The sequence below is a fragment of the Vulpes lagopus genome, chromosome 10 (assembly GCF_018345385.1).
Source record: "Vulpes lagopus strain Blue_001 chromosome 10, ASM1834538v1, whole genome shotgun sequence".
NCBI classification, from domain to species: Eukaryota; Metazoa; Chordata; class Mammalia; order Carnivora; family Canidae; genus Vulpes; species Vulpes lagopus.
This window is the reverse complement of record NC_054833.1, coordinates 1,004,382-1,013,166: the sequence shown is the minus strand read 5'-3', so window position 1 is coordinate 1,013,166 and position 8,785 is coordinate 1,004,382.

Below are 8,785 nucleotides of genomic sequence, written 5' to 3'. Positions count from 1 at the left end.
AACCATAGGGGCCCCTAGCCCATGGGACCTAGAGGGATACTTCGACACCTCTAGAGCCCCTAACCAAGAAAGCCCTCCAGGGCGACTGGGATTAGACCCATGGGGAGGATGTGGCACGCCTGACAGAAGGGCCATGCTCAGCACTCTTCCCTTTTATGTCTGTCCCGGGTACCACAGAGATCGCAGGCTAAATCCCACCTGTGGAGGAGGGGAATACTTCTATTGTAAAAATTGGGGGTGCGAAACTACGGGGGATACAGAATGGAGGCCCTCCTCCTCCTGGGATTATATCACTGTCAAGGCTAACTATACTCACCCGGCATTTAGCAAATGGAAAACCCTTAATTATGGGCCCTGCCAAGGGTGGTGTCATCCCCTACGGATATCCTTCACGGATATCCTTCACGGAGCCCGGGAAAAGGGCTACTGACTGGGCCAATGGATATACGTGGGGACTCAGGTTATACAAAGAAAGAACAGATGATGGTTTTATATTCAGAATTAAACTAAAAATAGAATCCCCAGACCCGGGACAATCAGGCCTAACGCGGTCCTCGGGGAACAAAGAGCTCCTGCTAAACTAACAGCCCCGGCCCCAGCCGCAGGGAGTGCCACACCCACTAACTTCGAGGTCACTCCAACCCCTCGGTCGTCACCCGAGTCGGGACAACGACTGTTTAATCTATCATAGGGGCATTCCTGGCCCTTAATCGAACCAGCCCCGATGTAACTAAATCCTGCTGGCTCTGCCTTGCATCCCCCCCCCCCTTATTATGAGGAAATTGCTATTTCAGGGACCTATAATAACATCACTAGCACTCAGGGATGCACACCCGACTCCCAACCACAACTCACCCTTACGGAAGTTTCAGGACAGGGAACCTGCATAGGAACACCCCCCCGGGGCTACCAGAGACTCTGCAACACTACCACCCCGATTTTGGGGACTGACTCTTACCTGGTGCCCCAGCCGGGAACTTGGTGGGCATGCAACAAAGGCCTCACCCCCTGTGTGTCGGCTAAGGTTCTAAATAGCTCAAACGACTTCTGTGTCATGGTGCAGATCATACCCAGGGTGTTCTATCACCCTGCTGAAACTCTAGAAAATCAGTATGATAAACATCCCACCCGTTTTCGGCGCGAACCTGTCTCCCTAACCTTAGCCGTTATGTTGGGACTAGGGGTCGCTACTGGGGTGGGTACTGGCGCAGCTGCTCTGATCCAGGGCTCACAACGTTATATAGAACTCCAAACAGCTGTAGATGAGGATCTACGGACACTAGAGCAGTCCGTTTCTAAGTTAGAACAGTCCCTCACCTCACTTTCAGAAGTAGTACTTCAAAACAGGAGAGGCTTGGATTTACTATTCCTGAAAGAGGGAGGACTGTGTGCGGCCCTGGGAGAGGAATGCTGTTTCTATGCAGACCATTCTGGAGTCATCAGAGACTCCATGGCCAAACTCAGGGAAAGGTTAAATAAAAGACAAAGGGACCGGGAGGCCCAGCAGGGCTGGTTTGAAAGCTGGTTTAATCAGTCTCCCTGGTTAACCACCCTAATCTCTACCATTATGGGCCCTCTAGTTATCCTGCTCCTGCTGCTAACTTTCGGCCCCTGCGTCCTCAACCGGCTCCTCCAGTTCATCCGAGAAAGATTGTCTATTACCCAAGCTCTGGTATTAACTCAGCAATGTCAGGCCCTCCAAACTGAAGAAATAAATGTTCCCTAAGATTTTAAGGTTAAAATCAGCCCAAACAAGAGGAGGGAATGAAGAAACATCCCCCCCCCCCCCCCCCTTGTAAGTAGGGCCAGCCCTAATCCAGAGGCAGCACATCCAGGCGCCTTCCTGAAATTTTAGCAACTGAAAGCATTCTGTTTACAATAAGAAAACCATTTCCCCTCTACACCCTGATTGGAATGTCCCTGAATAGGTTCATGTTGACCCTCTGTGAAATCAACCTGGATGCTATGCGACTCCCGCGGTTCTTTTGTCTTTAGGCGGTTTCTTTCCTTTTGCCTTTTAAAAAATACCTGTAATTGCTAATCGGGGCTCTTTTCCTCCTCGGAGGCGGAGAGCCCGTTTGCGCAAACGTTCAATAAACCCTCTTGCTAATTGCATCTGCCTGTCTGGGGTCTGAGTCTCTGGGGCGTCCGCCGGAACACGTTGGCACCCGTGAGCCAGGGTCCAACAGGACTCGATTCCGGGACTCCAGGATCACGCTCTGGGCCAAAGGCAGGCGCTAAATCGCTGAGCCACCCAGGGATCCCCTATTTATTTATTTTTTAAAATGTATTTATTAGAGAGAGAGAATGACAGAATGAGGAGGGGGAGGGGAGAAGAAAGGAGAGGAAGAAGCAGACTCCCCACTGAACAGGGAAGCCAACGTGGGACTCAACCCTAGGACCCTGAGATCATGACCCGAGCCAAAAGCAGACACTTAACTGACTCAGTAGAAAATTGTAACATGAAATTATTTTTACACTAAAAAAAAAAAAAAAAAAAAAAAGGAAAAGTAACTAAGGAGTTCTCACCTGTAAAGTAGGAACAAAGGGCATAGATGTGGATCAGGAGTTAATTTTAAAATGATATATTATTTTTGTAGATGTTGTGATGTCAGGGAGGAAACTATTTTCCTCTACCCTCTTCTGTTCAGTAACTGAGGGCATGTACATTAAATTAACAAAGGACAGATTAGCAGGGGAAAAGGCATACAATTTTTATTAATACTTTAGTGCATAAGAGTTCAGAGAAAATAAGTGAAACTCAAAGAAGCAGGTGGACTCAATTGCTTAGATATTATTTTAACAAAGGAAAACGTGTTTGGGTTTCAAGGGACAATAAACTGTGGAGAAGTGATTAGAAGTACGTGAAAGAAACTGGTGGAATATAAGGGCTATTTTAATTTTTAAGAAATGGTTTATGTAGACTCATCTCAATGATCAGTCTGTCCCCTGTAATAATGATGGCATAACAGGACTAGCTGCGAACTAAGCACAGCAGATAGCCACCAAGAGACCCCACCCAGGGTGGGATATGCGTGACAATCTTCAAGAAGTTTCCAATTGTCTTAATGTTAATGCCTTGCTAAAGAGAAAAACAATCTTTAATTTGACAATGGCAAAGCCTCCTCCTGTACGATGATGTAGGCCCTCCTTAGCACCTGAAAATCCTTTTGAAATCTCCCTTTGCTTACTTCCCCCAACTCCCAGGGATATAGTCAGCCACCCCTCACAGGCCTGGGGCAGCAGCTCTTCCTGCCCACGGGTCCTGTCCCTGGGTCTCGTCCCTGTGCTTTAATAAAACTACCATTTTGCCCCAAAGACATCTCAAGAATTCTTACTTGGTTGTCGGCTCCGGACTTCACCTATATTCCAAAACTTTATCAATAAGAGCAGCTCTGTACCCTCGTTTTAGGCAGAAAGGGGAAGGCAGGGAGTTTTTCCTGAATCTGCTGATTCTTATTTGTCTTCAGCTAAAAATAAGCCTTGTGCCAAATTGACATATTTTATTTTTTTAAGAACTTATTTCTTTCAGAGAGAAAGAGGAGTGTGGTGGGGAAGGGGCAGAGGGAGAGGGAGAGAGAAACAAGCAGACTGTGCTGAGCATGGGGCTCAACATGGGGGCTTGATCTCACAACTCTAAAATCTTAACCTGAGCTGAAACTAAGAGTCAGACAATTAGTCCTCTAAGCCGTCTGGTGCCCCTTAAACTGACATATTTTAGAGTGGCATATTCTGATCACCTTCAGTGATGATAATGATATTCATCTCCTTTTAGAAATAGGTAAATTGTGTGATTTATTTTCTAAGTACATATTGACTATTATATCTAATTTTTATTTATAATTCTGCATTTATTTTGTTAAGGAGAACCTCCAAGATTGTGTAAACTTCAGGCTTCCCTAAACCTGGATCTGCTCCTGTAACAGTTTACAAACACAGGACTGAAAGTAGTGAGTAGGAGACAGGTAGGGCTAGGTAGGGAGAGATAGGTAGGGGACCACGGAATCAAGCTCACAAAAATCGCAAAAATGCTAAGGTGTAAAGAAATTAGAGATAAGGCAGCAAGTCAGACCACCCTGCCCTAAGTGTGGGTGGGGAGGGTATCTTTTTTATGACAGTTGTCTGTGACCAACAAAGAATAACCAGACCCTGGGCAGGCCCAGTGGCTCAGCGGTTTAGCACCACCTTCAGCCCAGGGGGGGATCCTGGAGACCCAGCATCAAGTCCTATGTCAGGCTCCCGGCATGGAGCCTGCTTCTCCTTCTGCCTGTGTCTCTGCCTCTCTCTCTCTCTCTATGTCTCTCATGAATAAATAAATAAAAATCTTAAAAAAAAAAAAAAAGAAAAAAAAAAGAATAACCAGACCCCAAAGAAGTAAGTTGTTAAACATGTTACCTGTATTATCTGTATTTTTGCTTAATAAACTTCTATCGGTTTAACTCACTCTGCTTTGTCCAAGAGATTCATTCTTCGACTCCATGAGACAAGAACCAAGCTCTTTCGTGTCAGTAGCAAGAGCAGTTTTCCAATTGTAGCATAAAGAAATAGTTCTAAAATTTCTAGTTACTTTGGCAGCAGTTCCCTGGTCCCAGTCTTTCTAAGGAAAAGTCAGCGTGAGGCAGCACAGACAGAGCCCTTGCCATGTCAGTTCTGTACTGTGGTTCTGGGAGTTGCTTCTGGAAGCTCAGCATAAAGCATGCTGAATGTGTAGATTTTCTAGAACTTCCTGATAACTCCTTTATTGAAGTGAACCAAAAGGAATTATTTTGTTAGCAGTTAGGAAGCCTTCTAGCTATGGTAATTGGTACCACCAATAGTCACAAGTATGATGTAGTTTTGGAATGTAGATGGGGTTTGGTGGGGAGAGGTCCAGAGCCAAGGACCAAGAAACAATTCTTGAGACATCGTTCATGCAAAATGGTGGTTTTGATACAGGAGAGCTTGGTTCTTGTCTCACAGAGTCGAATAATGAATCTTGGAGTGAGTAAAGTGCTAGAAGTTTATTAAGCAGGTACGGAGAAAGCTCTCAGGAGTGAGAGGGGTCCCAACAGGGTTGCCACTGAGGGCTTTTTGGCTGGTCTTTTATTGGGAACATAACTAGGGAACCCAAGGCCTTGAGATGTCTTTGTGCTGTCTCAAGTGATTGACATATGGCTGTTTTGGAGCCTGGTGAATCTCTGGGATTGTCTGGTAACCATCAAAGAGAGATACTTCCTAACACTCCAAGGAGCTAGGGAGCCTAATTTACTTTCTTCTCTGTTTTTGTTATCTTATCTCTGTTTCCTTGGGATGGGTAGGAGCCTGACTCTGGACCATTTGGTGTCCTTAGGATTTATGGGAGCCCAACTCTGGGCCTTTCCCTTATCCTTCCCTGCCTAACCCCGTCTATCCCTAACCCATGGTTTCTACATCAGTTTTATTAAAGTAGGAGGATAGGACCCATGGGCAGAGAGAGCTGCTACCCTGAGGTTTTGAGGTGAGGCTGATCATATACTTGGGAGCTTGGGGAGGTAAGGAAAAGGGAGATTTTCAAAAGAACTTGCAAGATACTGGAGACTTTGCCATTGTCAGGTTAAGATTGTTTTTTCTTCTAGCGAGACATTAACACAATTGGGAGCTTCTAGGAGGAATTTCACACATAGCCTATCTCATATATGGGGAGGCAGTTTGCAGGGTTGGCCTTCTGCTCCTTCATCACATAGGGCAAAGTACTGAGAGGTGGGGGAGTGCCAAGTTCCACTTGCTCTCTGGGCATGCTTTCTCCCAGCTTGTCCATTTGTTCACCAATCCAGAAATTCCAAACCTCCGTCCTTTAGGTAAAGTTGATTAAATCGTTGACCACTCAATCCCCTCTCTGGAGGTCAGGATGTAGGGCTGAAATTTCCAACCCTCTAATCCTGTGGCTGGTGCCTCAAGCAACCAGCACTCATCCAGAAGTTCCAAGACCCCATGCAGAGTCACCTTATTAGCATAATAAACCAGGTGTTTTTGACAGGAGCATTTCTTAGAGCACGATATCACAAGGGTATGGAGGCTGAGAAAAATCAAGGCCATTCCACCTCAAGTTTAGCATTAGCACAAGTACAGCCATCTTAGGCCCCTGTGAATAAGAGCTGAACTTTATAGGAAAAACTGCAGAATGTCCTCAATGTCTTTGGCAGGGGATCTCATATCAGAAAGACAACAGAGCCCACACCCATGGTAGAAAGCCCCATATTAGAATGAGAACAGAGCTCAATGCCCTTGAAAGCCCCACATCAGAATGTAAACAGAACTTAAGAAATTCCTCCACCCCTTCTGAAAATCCCCTAGACTAGCCTATAAAAAAAAAAAAAAACAGCTGTAACCCACTTCCGGGTCCAAGTCCCTGCTCCACTGTGTCGGGTATACTTGGACCCAAGCTCGAGCTTGTAAATAAACCCTGGTGTGTTTGCATCGGTGTCGGCTCCTTGGTGGTTTCTCAGATTCGCAATCTTGGGCACAACAAAGGCCTATGAACTTGATTTAGAATTTGACTCCCACAGGATCATTCTCTGAGGCAACTTATATTTAGCCCTACAATGACAAGAAATAAAAGATTGGTGTAGGACAATCTTTTATTGAAAAAAAAGTTCTAGTCCTCTGATGTGGGAAGCAAAGGTAGAAGAGAAATTATGAAATTTCCTTACTACCTATAGCCCATAGCCAAGTTCTTGAAAAAGGCAGAGTGACATTCCTCTACAGATTCAACTGCCTCAATGTTAATACTTTGCTAAAAGCAAAAGACAATCTTGGCCTGACCCCCAGTATCCAGTAAGTCTGCCCATATAAAAATTAGCATATACAAATTCCTTTGGAAACTTCCTTTCTCTCTACACTGCAGAATACATACTGGCAGTCATCCCCCAAGCATATGACCCACTGATGTACATCTAGAGGGTCTCATGCCTAAGGTTTTATTAGATGGTAATAAATGACCATTTCTAATGAGTTAGGGATAAATGGGGCTAGGCTGGCTCAAGGGGCCATGGAATCAGGCTCACAAAAAAATCCAAAAAATGTGGAGATGAAAGTAAACCAGAGATAAATAAACCAGACCATCGTGTCCCAGGTGCCAGAGGTGGGGTCTTGTTATAACAGCTATTTGTGACCAACAAAGAATTACCAGACCCTAAAAAGGAAGTAAGACATTAGCGATGTTATCACTAGTCCTTACTCAATGGTGATATCAATGGATATGTTAAAAAGATTTAGGTTCCCTGGTTAGGCTTTCAATAAAAGACCAACCCTACAAGCCCGCAGTGGCAACCCTATCAGGACCCCTCTCACTTCTGAGAGCTTTCTCTCTACCCTTGCTTAATAAACTTGTATTGCTTTGCTCACTCTCCTTTGTCCGAGAGATTCATTCTTCAACTCCGTGAGACAAGAACCAAGAGCTCTCGTTTCACTAACAATAGCTAGGCCCCTCAAGGTCCTGGAAACCTTGTTTCCAAAATACCTGGGAGGCTTACACTATTCCTAACCCCTTCCCAACTTGAAAGTTTATAATGGGCCACTCCTCATGACCCCAGGGTAGCTCTCCCTGTCATGGGTCCTGTCCCCATGCTTTAATAGAACCACATTTTTGCACCAAAGACATCTCAAGAATTCTTTCTTGACTGTTCGCTCCCAAACCCCAACATTTCACATCATACCTACTTCCCATTCTCTAATGTTTCCCAGTCTTTACAGGTTGTGGCCCAAATTAGATAACCACAATTAGGTCACCATATCTTTGAAGGTCAGATACTTGATGAGAGAGAATGCTAACTAAGGACAGAGCACAAGTTGACACCCTGCAACGTCCCTCCTCTCCCCTGACTCCTGAGTGGGATACAGGTGACATTCCTCCAGGGAACTCCCAACTGTCTTAAGGTTGATGCCTCGATAGAGGGAAAAACAACCTTCACTCAGACAATGGCAAGGCCTCCAGTATCTTGTAGTTCCTCTTTAGCATATGAAAGTCCTTTAGAAAACCTCCCTTTTCCGATAAGGGAAAGGAGGGGAATTGAGTGGGAAAAATTAGTGAGACAAACCTTGATATACTCCTAACTCTGGGAAACAAACAAAAGGTTGCGGAAGGGTAGATGGGTGGGGGATGGGGTAGCTGGGTGACTGGCACTGAGGAGAGCACTTGATAGGATGAGCCTTGGGTGTTATACTGTATGTTAGCAAATTGAACTTCAATTAAAAAAAAAAAATGGAAAAAAATAAAAATAAATAAATAAATAAATAAAAAAATGGGCGCCTGCGTGGCTCATTAGGTGGGTGAACGTCTGTCTTCAGCTCAGGTCATGATCCTGGGGTCCCGGGATCGAATCCCACATCAGGCTCCCCTTGAGGAGCCTGCTTCTCCCTTTGCCTATGTCTCTGCCTCTCTCTCTGTCTCTCATGAATAAATGAATAAAATATTGAAGAAAAGAAGAAGAAGAAGAAGAAGAAGAAGAAGAAGAAGAAGAAGAAGAAGAAGAAGAAGAAGAAAACCTCCCCTTTCGTTATCTCCTCCAGCTCCCAGGTATATATAATCAGCCACATCTCACAAGCCTAGGGCAGCAGCAGCTCTCTCTGCCCAACAGATCCTGTCCTTGTGCTTTTGATTAAGTTTTGGAATATTGGTGAGGTTTGGTGGAGTGAGGTCTGGAACCCATGACCAAGAAAGAATTCTTGAGATGTGGTGCAAAATGGTTATTTTATTAAAGCAGGAGGACAGAACCCGTGAGCAGGTAGAGCGGCTGAGGGGTGGCTGGTTTTATATATATATATACAT